Genomic DNA, 14,651 nt, shown 5'->3' on the forward strand with positions numbered 1-14,651 from the left:
CCATGAAACCAAGTTTTTCAGACTGCACATGGCTCTTCTAATTCTACTGCTGTCGTTTAGCAAGGAGCTAGAATGTAGATTTCATTTCATTTCACATCTATCTTCTAAAGAACTAGGTCTTTTTCTTCTTCCTTTCTCTCAAAATCTTTTTTTTTCTTCGTCATAGCAGTCATAGTAGTTTGAGGTACTGCAGTGAGGTTTCTTTCCACCCAAGAGTAAATTGCTTTCAACATTTATTGAATTTGCTTAAATGTCACTTACTGAATGGCCTCATTTTTTTTGTTTTGTTTTGTAGCCACACCCAGAGGTACTCAGGAGTTACTCTTGACTCTTTTTTTTCAGGGATCACTCCTGGAGGTCTCAGAGAATAGACCATATGCGATGCCAGATATTGAACCTTGGTCAGCAGCATGCAAGGCAACATACTCTACCTGCTGTACTATCACTATGGCCCCTGTGCCTCACTTTTTTTTAACCATTCGGAATAACTATTCTCTCTTATGTATTTATTAACATTTATTATCATGTTTCATTCTTGTAGGAATTAAGTTTAGTTGGGAAGACACTTAGCCATGGTTTATAGGATGCTAATAAAGTATAAATACTAAATAAATACTAAAGAAAAATCTAAGAATGTCTTAAAGTTTGACTGTTTGCTTCTAGTAAATGTCATTACAGCATATTTAGCGAATTGTAATATATATTGTGTATATATATATATATGTGTCAAGTATATATATGACTGTAGCTGCCCCAGTGCCATTGTTGTGCTAGGGAGGCCCAAGAGAGAGGAGAGAGAAGTAGAAACAAGTGTCTTTATATTCCTGCCTTGTTGGTGTACCTATCTGAAACCCTGGATTTAGGTGTAGATACCTGAGACCCACCCATTTTTGGGAGGGGTTTTGGGAACCGGATATTAGGTGTGACCTTACCTGCAAGACCCGGCCCATTCCTGGGAGGGGTCTTGGAATAGGTAGATAAACCCTGGAGCCAGAGGATTAGGGGTCTTTGCCCTTTCTGCGCTGCTGGGCGCTCTGGCTTTTGGGCCTCTGTGTTCTGGTCTTTGACCAGCATGGAGCCCAAAGGGAAGATGGCTAACAGGAGATAAGACGCAGGGCTAGCAAAGTATTGCTGTGCTTGAAAGGTTATGAGTAGGCCACACACATGTGGTGGATAGGGCATGAATAAAGCTGATGGTTCCTAATGCCTGCCTGTGAGTGAGTGATTTCGCCTTTCACCTGGGCCTGGGACTCGCCGGCTGAATGGGGTTGCTGAGCCACGTGGCCTGGGATGGCAGAAAAAAATTCATCGCCATCCACCACCATCCAGCCCCATCTTTAATTATTTGATTCTACACTGCCTAATGTCTGAAGCCTGCTGCTGCCCTGTGGTTGAGAGAGAAAGAGAGAGAGAGAGAGATTTGTATTTCTTTTTTTTATCAAAGTGTCTGTTCATTTCTTCTCCCCATTTTTTGATGGGATTAGATGTTTTTTATTTTTGTAAAGTTCTGTCAGTGCCCTGTATATTTTGGATATTAGCCCCTTATCTGAAGGATGCTGGGTGAATAGTTTCTCCCACTCAGTGGGTGACTCTTGTATCCTGGGCACTATTTCTTTTGAGGTGCAGAAGCTTCTCAGTTTAATGTATTCCCATCTGTTAATCTCTGCTTCCACTTGTTTGGAAAGTACAGTTTCCTCCTTGAAGATACCTTTAGTCTCAATGTCATGGAGTGTTTTACCGACGTGTTGTTCTATATACCTTATGGTATCTGGTCAAATGGCCAAAAGACACATGGAAAAATGCTCCTCGTCACTAATCATCAGAGAGATGCAAATCAAAACAACGATGAGATACCACCTCACACCACAGAGATTGGCACACATCACAAAGAATGAGAACAATCAGTGCTGGCGGAGATGTGGAGAGAAAGGAACTCTTATCCACTGCTGGTGGGAATGCCGTCTAGTACAGCCTCTATGGAAAGCGATATGGAGGTTCCTTCAAAATCTGGAAATTGAGCTCCCATTCGACCCAGCTATTCCACTCTAAGGGATATACCCTAGGAACACAAGAATACAATACAAAACCCCCTTCCTCACACCTATATTTATTGCAGCACTATTCACATTAGCCAGGCTCTGGAAACAACCAAGATACCCTTCAACAGACATATACATACATATATATATTGGTACATATACACAATGGAATATTATGCAGCTGTCAGGAGAGATAAAGTCATGAAATTTTCCTATACATGGATGTACATGGAATCTATCATGCTCAGTGAAATAAGTCAGAAGGAGAGAGAGACACACAGAATAGTCTCACTCATCTATGGGTTTTAAGAAAAATAAAAGTCATTTTTGTAACAATCCTCAGAGACTATGAGAGGAGGGCTGGAACACCAGCTAACTCCATGAAGCTCACCACAAAGAGTGGTGAGCACAGTTATAGAAATAACTACACTGAGAACTACCATAATCAAGTGAATGAATGAGGGAACTGGAAAGCCTATCTGGAGTACAGGTGGGGGTGGGGTGGGATGGAGGGAGATTTGGGACATTGGTGGCGGGAATGTTGCACTGGTGAAGAGGGGTGTTCTTTATATGACTGAAACCTTATAACAATCATTTATGTAATCAAGATATTCAAATAAAGAGAAAAAATTTAAAAAAAAGACACATAAGAAAGAGAGAGAGAGAGAGCAGCATTTCTCCAATGCTCCCCACAGACAAGCCTGTACTGCCCTGGTGACTTCCCTGCTCCCCCTCCAATTGTCCAAGTTTTTTCTTTTTAGACCTGGCGTGACAAGGGCATGTCCAGGTCCAATTGTCATTACAATGGGGGTTTCCAAGGGGCGTGTCCAAGTACAACTGCCATTACATCAACATCTGACAAGTAATATATATTATATATGTTATATAATATATACATATATGACAAGTGGAATATGATAACTATTTAATTAGATATTGGGGGGAGAGATAACATAATTGGAGCTAGATACCGCAAAAGTGAACACAAAATAAACTGGCTTAGTTTGGGGCCAGAAGATATTGATCCATAAGTGTTCTGGCTAATAAGGAAGAGCCAGGTGGCAGACATTGACCTGGTGGAAAACAACCCAAAGAAGTCACAAGGACTTGAACAGTAGTAAAGTGGCTTGGGCACTTGCCTAGTTTGTAGCAGACCTGGGTTCTATTCCCAGTCTCAGGTAAGGTCTCTGAAGCTCCACCAGGAGTAATCATCCCTGAATGCAGAACAAAGAGTAAACACTGAGCACCTCAGAGTGTGACCCAAATCCTACACCCCAAAGTGCACTAACACAGTGCTGGCATATCTCACTGGTGTCTCACTTGGATGTGACTTCACGAACACAAACTCCAAGTCCAGCTGACATCAGTTAAATATTTTTATTTTTGTTTGTTTATTTTGTTTTGTTTTGTTTTGGAATCACACCCAGTGAAGCTCAGGGGTTTCTCCTGGCAATGCTCTCAATAATCGCTCCTGACTCGAGGAACGGGACGGGAACACACACACACACACACACACACACACACCACACACACCACACACACACTTTTAAATATCTTTAAGCACCATGATTACAAACATGTTTGTAGTTGGGTTTCAGGTATCACGTCTTTCTCTTTCACTTCCCTTAGGCAGCACAGAAAATGAAAAGAGGTGCTGAAAGCCTCACCAAGAAGCCTCTAACTCAGGGGTTTCAAATTCGAGGCCCGCGGGCCATTTGTGGCCCTCCGTACAACATTTTGTGGTCCACAGCTGACCTTCAAATATCGCAGTATTCGCTTACCGAATAATAGCAATAAAAATCGCATTAGCAAGAAAAAAATCGCATTAAACATTCGCATACCCCGAGCAGTTCCGTTTGGGGTATGCAAATGTTTAATGCGATTTTTTGCGATTTTTTTTCTTACTAATGCGATTTTTATTGCGAATATTCGGTAAGCAAAATCCCTTATGCGACCCTGCCTCACCCTGACTTTGCCTTCTGAGGCCCCCAGGTAAATTGAGTTTGAGACCCCTGAAGATCCTCCACTGGGCCTAGAGGCAGAGATGAAATATGCTGGGAGATTTAAGTGTCCCTACAGTTCACGTGGCATTTAAGACTCCTCCCAGCCCGACAACAACTTTAGCTAGGTCTATTCAGTAGGCTGCAAGATTCATCAGGAATGTTGAAGTTTTGAAATGATGTCCCCTACCTATGGAGCCAATATTTTTGCAAAGAATTCCTGACTTGGTAATAGAAACCCAGTTTTATTTTGAGTCTTAGTCACTGTTGATTTTCACTTGTGTAGTATTTATTATAATGAATTAGAATTATCAGAGCAGATTTTATTGTACTATAAGTGAATATGTTGCTCAATTAAGTGTAAATAAACTGTCACAATGCCCTCTCATGTTGGATCTATAATTATTTCTGCTGTTTGCTATTTAAATAGTTGAGATATCCTTATTTTGAAGCATGTGTTTCTGATTTACTTGGGTCTTCTTTACAGACTTCAAAATCAATGAAAAATTATTTTGTTTTTATGACGAAGTGTAGACTTCATCTATAAAAGTAACAACTGAGGGCTGGAGTGATAGTAAAGAGGATAGTGTGTTTGCCATGCATGCAACCAACCCAGGTACGATCCTGGCATCCCATAGAGTCCCTGAGCCTGCCAGGAATTATTTCTGAATGCACAGCCAGGAGAAATCCCTGAATGCCACTGCCAGGTGTGACCCAAAAATCAAAAAAAGAGAAAGCAACACTGAATGTATTTCACCCTTTATATCTGATCATTCCAGAGTATAATGTGGTGACCAGACATTACCTCCAGGACTGACCCCTGACTGAGCACAGTCTGATGTGGCCCCCAAATAAATAAGAACAAAAAAGCAGAGTATAACATTCGTTGGGAATGTTACAGGAGAAAAGGAGAGGGAGGGGAGAGGAGAGAGAGGAGGAGGAGGAGGAGGAGGAGGAGGAGGAGAGAGAGAGAGAGAGGGGCAGGAGAAACTGGGGACAATGGTGACAGGAAGTGTGCACTAGTGAAAGGTGATGTACATGGAAAGACTGAAACTCAATCATGAATAATTTTGTAATGATGCTGTTTAAATAAAAAGAAAAAAACCCTGTAGATTATCAATACAATAAAAAATGTCTTGTCAATGAACATCTGTATGTACACATCTTGCTTTTGGGCCACACCTGCCAGTGCTCAGGGCTTAGTCCTGGCTCTGCACTCAGGAATCACTCCTGGCAATTTCAGAAAACTGCATAGGGTGCTAGAGATTGAACCTGATGGCTGCATGCAAGAAAAGAATTTATGAGCTATATTATCATTCCGGCTCTTAATTTATTTTTTAATGGCTGTGAATAACTGTCTTCATGGAGAGGATCCTGGGATAGGGGTGGGGAGTAACAGAATAGGTCATCCTTAAAGGATGTCTCTTAAGCATATGAATTGTGCTGAGTTGAGGGCAAGTCAGCTGACTGTAAAGACTTTACTGCCTCCTTCAGTGCCTCTTTAAAGTCTTGCTTCAGGAAGTGAGCTAAGGGCCAGAACTAACTACAAAAAAGGGGGAACTTTAAAATTTAGTAAACCTTAGGAAATTTAGCAAGGACTATTGGCAAACCTTTGTTCTTCTCATCTTCCTATGAATTGTCTTCTTCCCCTTTGAAGCACCAGACCCTAAGTCATCTCCCTCACCTAAGATGGCAAAACAAAACAAAACAAAACAAAAAACAAACACATTTTCTAGAGGGTATGAAAGCCCTTTAAGTAATTTGCTTCTATTCATTTACCCGTGCTTATTGTTAGACCAGCCCAAAGAGCCTAGAACGGCAGAAGGAAAGTTTTCCCTCCCTGATACTTCCCACTGAGATTTTCACAATTCTGCAAATCCTGGTTGCTTACCACCTAAGCTTATCTGAAATAGATGAAATTGAATCTTGAGAAGCCAAATAGCACAGTGGGTAGGATGCTTGCCTTGCAAGCAGCTGACCCAGGTTCCACCTCCTGCATCCCTTATGGTCCCCCAAGTCTGCCAGGATTTCTGAACATAGAGCTAGGAGTAACCCCTGAGTGCTGTCAGGTGTAGTTAAGAAAGAAAGAAAGAAAAGAAAGAAAGAAAGAAAGAAAGAAAGAAAGAAAGAAAGAAAGAAAGAAAGAAAGAAAGAAAGAAAGAAAGAAAGAGAGAGAGAGAGAGAGAGAGGAAAGAAGAAAGAAAGAAAGAAAGAAAGAAGAAAGAAAGAAAGAAAGAAAGAAAGAAAGAAAGAAAGAAAGAAAGAAAGAAAGAAAGAAAGAAAGAAAGAAAGAAAGAAAGAAAGAAAGAAAGAAAGAAAGAAAGAAAGAAAGAAAGAAAGAAAGAAAGAAAGAAAGAAAGAAAGAAAGAAATTGAATCTTGAATCTTTGAAATAGCATTAGTTATTTCTAGGATTTGGTGCTCCATTTACTCCACAGTGAAGAAGCAATACAAGGTAACCAGAGTGTGGACTATTCATTTCTCCAACTTCATGTTTTCTTTAATATTTAAAATTCCAAAGGATGAATAATTGCATCATCTTATGATTCTAAATATAAGCATCACTCTTGAAGTTCCACTTCCATCTTAGGGTCTGAGTATTTTTGTTTGTTTGTTTGTTTTGGTACCATTATAGTCTGTGTTCAGTATTCCTGACTCTGTGCTGAAGGACCACTCCTGGAAGTGTTCCTGGAACAATATGTATTGTCAGAGATGGAACCGGATGTAGTGTTAAATAATTAGCGATGGTTGCTGGATGGTGAAGGATGGATGGAGGGATTTTTCTCTGCCATCCCAGGCCACGTGGCTCAGCAATCCCCATTCAGCTGGAGGGTCCCAGGTTTAGGTGAACAGCGGAATCAGACTCATCCAGAGACAGGCATCAGGAAGTATCAGCTTTATTCATGCCCTATCCGTCACATGTGTGGCCTATATCATAACCTTTCAAGCATTCAGCCATTCTTAGATAGCCCTGCATCTTAACTCCTTTCAGCCATCTTCCCTTTGACCTCCATGCTGGCAAAAGACCAAAAGAGCCCTAATCCCTTCTGGTCAAAACCTTATCTTCCTTTTTCAAGACCCCTCCCAGGAAATGGGCAGGGTCTTGCAGGTAAGGTCAAGTTACCTAGGAAGAATGGAGGGATGAGGCTTCACCGGGTTTGGTCATGTTTAAGGCAAATGCCTAGATAGCTGTACTGTCACTCCAACCCTCAGTGCCTATCTTACCCAATCATCCCTTGAATTACATTCTAGCCTACTCTTCCCCAAGCCTCCTTCCCCTGGCCCCTTTTCAGCCTGGAGTTTTCTTGTCTTCCCTTTTAAAATTTTATGATTGGGTGCATAGCCAGTTGTGTTCAGGGTCTATCCTGGCCTTTTGCTCTTGAATTACCTCCAATGATGCTTGGAAGGCCATATTTGGTGCCTCACAGTAGAACCTGGATAAGTCTTACTCAAGTCAAGCAAGCACCTCACTCCTATACTATCTCTTTAACCCTCTTCTTTAAAATTTTAAATGTTTTCTGATCCCAATACTGCTGCTAGACCAACTGCCTAAAACAGATTTCACAAATGTCTCAAGACAGAAACCTTTATTACTTACTCCCCTAATTTACATGGTAAAATCTAACTTTATTCCTTGGTTTTCAAGGCCCTTCCATGAACAAGAATATGCCCTTCTAAGCCTCATTTAAGTGCATGTGTTTTTTATACTGATTATGCTTGTCTTTCTTTTCCCTTCCTTTCTTGTCCTGCAATGTTCCTAACCTTAAAAATCCTTTAAGTTGGGGCCGGAGCCATGGCACAAGTGATAGGGCATTTGCCTTGCATATGCTAACCTATGACAGACCTCGGTTCGATCCCCCGGTGTCCCATATGGTCCCCCAAGCCAGGAGCGACTTCTGAGTGCATAGCCAGGAGTAACCCCTGAGTGTCACTGGTGTGGCCCAAAAAAAAACAAAAAGAAAAAAAATTCTTAAGTTCAAATTATTCAGTTTCAAATTCTTTCTGAAGACTATCCACATTAACATCCTCCTGCACTGTCCAGGAGTGCTTAAGCTGTTTTGGTCCTTAAGCAGTTTTGGATCCCACACAGACTCACTCCTATCTCTGTACTCAGGGATCACTTTAAAAAAAATACAAAACTATTTTTTTAGGGATTGGAGAGATAGCACCATGGATGGGACATTTGCCTTGCATGTAGCTGACCCAGATTTGATCCCTGTGATCCCATTTGGTCCCCTGAGCCTGCCAGGAGTAATTTCTGTGTGCAATCAGGAGTAACTCCTGTGCACCACAGAGTGTAGCCCCCCCCCCCAAAAAAAAAAACTAAACTAAACTAAGTTTTTAATGGAATCACCCTGAAATGCAGAGTGTCATACAATGTTCCAAAACTTTTCATCAGTATAGCAACAGACACTTTTCTTCTGTCCTCTCTCTCTTTCTCTCTCTTTACTTCTCTTCTCTTTCTCTTATTGTTCTCAGTGAACCACCAGGAGTGATCACCTCATATGTGGTGTTGTGAATTCAAGCCCATGTGGACCAATGCCAGGAAATACCTTATACACTCTCTCTGGCTCCTTATAGCATTGTTTATCTGACAGTCTTATCTCTCTGAACCACATATCCAACAAGGCAAGAATTACTTTGCCCTTTTTTTTTTTTTTTTGGATTCTTATTGTTGTTTGGTTGGTTTGGGAACCACATCCGTCAGTACTTAAAGATCTTACTGGCAGGACTCTGGGGCCCCTATATTCCTATGTACCAGGCCCCAAACCTGGGTCAGTTGCATGCAAGGAAAATGCTCCACCAACTGTATTACTCTTATGGCAGGAATTACTTTGGTCCTGAACATATGCTGTGGAACAGATCAGCGAGATGAGCAATAATGTGATAACAGCATGCTTTCCAGAAGTTGGTAAACCAGGATAGGAACAACATCTGGACTGTTGCTTGACTGAGAAGGTAACTATGTCACACTAGCCAGGTAGTAGAGTAAAGGTGGGGAAGTAGAACCTGGCAAAAAAAAAGTGGGGGGGGGCTGCTGTTGTATGGAATGTGAGTGTTATGATGTCACAGGGATCAGTTGAAGAACCTCCAGCCAAGTCTTATAACTATAGATGACTTCATGCAAGAACACTGTTGAAGATATCAGTGTGGATCATTAAAGTTCTTGTTCGCTAAGGACATTTTGAACTGTGTCCGGAACCTGTCGTGAATCACCAATAACAGAAAATTGGCCTCTTCCTTCCCAGAGTTTATTCTTCAGAAGAAAAACATTCATCCTCACAGTAAGTAGGCAGTCATGCTTTCTACAGGCTCCATAACTTCCAGAAAAACAAATATGAGGCCTTCTTCATCTTAAAATCAAACTAGATTTTGGAGGTCGGAGCGATAGGACAGCAATAGGGCATTTGCCTTGCATGCAGCCAACCTGGGACCAACCTAGGACTGACCTGGGACTGACCCGGGACTGACTCAGGACTGACCTTGGTGTGATCCTCAGCATCCCATATAGTCCCCTGAGCCTGCCAGGAGCAATTTCTGAATGCAGAGTCAGGAGTAATCTTGAGCACCACCAAGTGTGGCCCCAATTCCACCCCCCTAATCAAACTAGATTTAAATAATGTACAAGTGATCTGGTGACCTAGCTTGCCTCCCTTCCTCCTCTCCCCCACTTTCTTGTTCCCACTGTGTCCTATTAATGTCAATTCTGGGATTTATTTGGATGCACATCAGAAAGATTCCTAATTAAGAGATGGCAAGAGGCCACTACTACTTGTTATGCTGCAAATTCCACTGAAAGTGCAACATCCCGTCTCCTTCCACAGTACTCTGAACTAAAATATTGGGGATATTTTACTAGTAGCAATTATTTCCCAAACAATTACCATCCAGTATTTACCAAGGCATTCCTTAAGAGACCCAGGGTGAGTAAATTAGCTGTTACTTTTTCCAAGTCTTTAAATCCCACCCTGAGTGGATCCCAGTGACAAAACAACTACCACCCAATCTCAGTGCTGGGAGAGATGAATCATAATCGTGTTGTCTTTATCACGTGGTACTCTCTTTTTATTTGTTTTTGGTTTGGGGCCACACCCTATGATACTCAGAGTTTACTCCTGGCTCTGCACTTAGGGATCTCTCCTGGAAGGTTTAGGGGACCATGCTTGTTGTTAGGGATCAAACTCCTGGTGGGCCATATCTGCTAAGTGCCCTATCTGCTAATGCTGTGGCGGATCATGTGGTTCTCTATCTTAAGAGATCAATGAAGGCACAAAATGATATATGCTTTCTGTGAAAGTTAAAAATAAAGTTATTCAAGACTTGTATGTTTGTTTTGTTTGGGGGGGTCACACCTAGCAGAACTAAGGACTTAGATCTGGCTCTGTGTTCAGGAATCATGCTTGATGGTTTTTAGAGGATCATACTAGGATGGGGCAGAAGAGGAGGGGGTGGGAAAAGTCTGTTGCATTCAAGGAAAGGTATCCTGCCTACTGTCACTCAAGCCCCATTTGAGATTTTTAAAGAGATACCCATAAACGATTTCTGTTTGGATTTTAGGAGAAATTTGCTCAGCAATTTAATAAGTTAATGCTTTTGTTTAGAGTCAAATTGGTTGTTCAAAAACCTGTAATTTAACTTAATTTCTTAGACTCAAAATACATATGTAGACGGAGAAGATTCTTCTTGCAAGTTTAAAAATATTTTTTATTTACTCACGGTGAAATTACAATCATTTATCTTTGGGTTTCAGGCACTGTGTTTACCCATTCACCTGTCAAGGAGCGATCTTTTGCCATTATAATGCCAACATTTTCTGGCGATCTAGTAGGCACTAGAACTGCTATGCCAAGCCGCCCCAGTTCAGAGAGAGGTCTTGCTGATCTAAGTACTCCCCAAGAGCCAGGTATCAAGCAGATTCAAGTTCTCTGACAAAGCAACAGCGTAGGCTTGTTCTATTTAAAAATCTCACGGGTGCTACCTTACTACTTAAAAATGAGTACATCCCCGTCCCTGGGTGGGCTCGAACCACCAACCTTTCGGTTAACAGCCGAACGCGCTAACCGATTGCGCCACAGAGACAAGGTTAGGCCTCGGTCCTCCTTAAGCCAATTTCCGCGACAGCGGCCTCCGCGCCGCCCTGGGCGGTTCCCGCCAACTCCGCAGAGCCAGCCTAGGCTTGTGCGGGGGCGGGGGCTGCGGAGAAGCCGTGGGCGGAGCGCGGGCTCCTCCGGGAAGCGCGGCAGCCTCCGAGCTGAGCGTTTGAGCTGCCGCTGGGCTGCCAGGCCTCTTCCTAGCAGCGTCCCGGCCTGCTGGGAAGCACCCAGTAGAAGAACCCAGGACTGGTGGACCTGGAAACCCAGCGCCCCGGGACGGTGTTTCTCCACCCGGGTCTGGGCACGTAATTGTTCCTCCCTCTGGATGTCTTTTTATTCTCATTCACCATCATCCCAATCTTACAATTGGATATCAGAGTTGCTGGATATGTGTGTTTGTACTGCACATATTCGCCTAAGTGCAAATAGACGTTATATGCAAGTAGACTCATGCGTAGAAGTTCCAGGGGCCGCAAACGGCCCTCCATACAACATTTTGTGGTCCTGCCCTAGAGGAATCTTTTTTTGTTTTGTTTTGTTTTAGTCGTTTGGGTCATATCCCCCAATGTTCAAGGCTTACTACTGACTTTGCACTTAAGGATCACCCCGACTTTGCCTCCTGCGGCCCCCAGGTAAATTGAGTTTGAGACCCCTCAATTTGATTTTCTATATATGATGATCTGGTAAAGGGTTCCGAACTTCTAAAGTACAGGGTTCAACTACGTTAAGTGAGTGCATCCACGTTGCCAGGCAACATCGCCTTCATTCACCTGTAAAACTTTACTCCCCCGAAAGGAGCTACTCATTCCCTCTTAGCGTCAGCAGCAGACAATTCTTTCTCTGGCTCTGTCGTTGAAAACGCAAGTAGAATCATAGAAATCATATTTCCTTCTTTCCTTCCTTCCTTCCTTCCTTCCTTCCTTCCTTCCTTCCTTCCTTCCTTCCTTCCTTCCTTCCTTCCTTCCTTCCTTCCTTCCTTCCTTCCTTCCTTCCTTCCTTCCTTCCTTCTTTCTTTCTTTCTTTCTTTCTTTCTTTCTTTCTTTCTTTCTTTCTTTCTTTCTTTCTTTCTTTCTTTCTTTCTTTCTTTCTTTCTTTCTTCTCTTTCCTTTCTTCTTTCTTGTTGTGGGTTTAATTTGTACTTTTCTAATAATATTGAGCCTCTTCTCCTGACCTCTTTTATTGGCCTCTTCTACTGGCCTTTCTTTTGTCTCTGAGTTCTTGGGTCTTTTCTCTGTTGGCTTCTTTCTGGTAATATCTAGCTCTGCTTTACTGAGGAGGCCAAGACTGGTGGAGACCAGCTTCTGATAAATGACCGAGGAAGAGTAAGCTGGGTATTGCAGAGTAGAGTCTGCCTTGGAGGAAAGGGAAGAGGAATCTTCCGAGTAATACCATTGTTGTCATGAGATTTTGCTGAGTAACTTTTAGAACAGCTATGTTTATCTTGGCTATATGGGGGCATTCATATATGTGAGTAAAGAAAATGATATGTGTGTGCCAGGCTAATTGTCTTGCAGGGTAGAGCACTTATCTTACAAGGTACTGGGTTCAAACCCTTGCACTTGATAAGGTCCTCTTAGCTCTGCCAGGAGTAGTCTCTGAGTGTGAGCCAGGAATAAGCACCACTGGGTGTGGCCTAAAAACAAAAACAAAAGCAAAAACACAGCAAAAAAATTTTGATGGCTTCCATCTTGGATCTATTTGAATGGCTATTTTCAAAATCACATTTTATTTTTTTATTTTTATTTTTATTTTTTGGTTTTTGGGTCACACCCGACAGTGTTCAGGGGTTACTCCTGGCTCTATGCTCAGAAATCACCCCTGGCAGGCACAGGGGACCATATGGGATGCTGGAATTCGAACCAACGATCTTCTGTATGAAAGGCAAATGCTTTACCTCCATGCTATCTCTCCGGTCCCCAAAATCACATTTTAAAAGATTAATTTAAAATTATTGCTAATATAGTGTAATTTTCAATTTGCATGTTCAGTTTTTGTTGTTGTTGTTGTTGTTGTTTTGTTTTTGGGCCACACACAGATGTACTCAGGGGTTTCTCTGCCTTTGAGCTCAAAAATTACTGTTGGCAGGCTTGGAGGAGCATATGGGATCCCAGGGATGGAACCCTGGTCAGCTGAGTGTAAGGCAAATGTCCTATCCACTTGTGCTATCACTCAGGATCCAGTTTCTTAAGAATGGTGGGAATCTCTCTCTCTCTCTCTCTCTCTCTCTCTCTCTCTCTCTCTCTCTCTCTCTCTCTCTCTCTCTCTCTCTCACTCTCTCTCTCTCTCTACCTCCTTTTCTTTTCTTACTCTTTGAACCACACTGACACACAGTGATACTAAAGACTTATTCTGTCTCTGTGCTCAGAAATTACTTCTGATAGTGTTTAGAGGACTATGGTATTCTGGGGATCAAACCTGAGGATTAAACATGTATTATCCCACCAGCCCTAAAAAAGTGGAATTTCATATTTAAATGATATTCTATATCATTTTAAAACCATTTTTTATTGAGATACTGTGATGATAATCTTTTAAGATTTATTTTAAGGTATAAAATTTAAATACTGTATTTTTTGCTCTATAAGATGCACATAGTTTTGTTTTGTTTTTGTTTTTGTTTTTGGGGGAGCCACACCCATTTTATGCTCAGGGGTTACTCCTGGCTAAGTGCTCAGAAATCGCCCCTGGCTTGGGGGGACCATATGGGATGCTGGGGGATCGAACCGCGGTCCTTCCTTGGCTAGCGCTTGCAAGGCAGACACCTTACCTCTAGCCACCACACCGGCCCCAAGATGCACATAGTTTTTAGATACTCTCCTCTCCTGTACTCAGGCTTCAGTCCATAAGACACATTTTTTTTGGGAAAAAAAGTGCATCTTTTGCACAAAATATATGGCATATCAATATTTTTTATAGCTACATAAGTTTTTACAATTCTTCCACTCCTAGTAACATATTATCAGTCATTTGGGGATTGTCAATAGCTGCTGCAAAGTGCTAACTTTGTAGAACTGTCAAATGTATTGTCTTCAAATTCTGTGAGCACACTGCTGGTCACAGAAGCAATTTTATTCTTTTTATTATTGATTTTTTTTATTGTGACTGAAGTTCATTACACAGAATTATTTACGATACATAGTGACAATGAATGAAGGGCATTCCCACCACCAATGTTGTCCTCCCTCCATTCTTGTTCCCAGCATGTCTCCCATATCTCCCCCCTTTATCCCCCAGAATCCTAGTGCAAATGGTCTCTGCCTTACAGCTTGTTATAGGTTGGGTATCTATTCTGTTTGGTGTTCCAGTCTGGTCATTTTTTATTTACACTACATGTTCATATGACTGGTCCTGGTATCATTCTTTTCCCCCCTCAATTTATGAGGCTGAATGATTCAAATTATGCTATTATGCTGGAGATAAAAAGGTTAAGGAAAAGAGGAGAAAAAATAATCACCAAATAATATCCACAAAAGTGGAAAAGAAAGAAAAAAGTGGGAGAAAAAAGAGAAGAGAAATAAT

General features: G+C 41.9%; 1 non-coding gene across 1 annotated transcript; it reads right to left on the reverse strand.

Annotated features, from left to right (window-relative positions):
- Window positions 1-11,044: 11,044 nt before the first annotated feature.
- TRNAN-GUU (transfer RNA asparagine (anticodon GUU)) lies at window positions 11,045-11,118 on the reverse strand. The gene has a single exon. It is a non-coding gene; the product is annotated as a tRNA-Asn (tRNA).
- Window positions 11,119-14,651: the final 3,533 nt, after the last annotated feature.

This window comes from Suncus etruscus, chromosome 8 (assembly GCF_024139225.1).
Source record: "Suncus etruscus isolate mSunEtr1 chromosome 8, mSunEtr1.pri.cur, whole genome shotgun sequence".
Lineage (NCBI taxonomy): Eukaryota > Metazoa > Chordata > Mammalia > Eulipotyphla > Soricidae > Suncus > Suncus etruscus.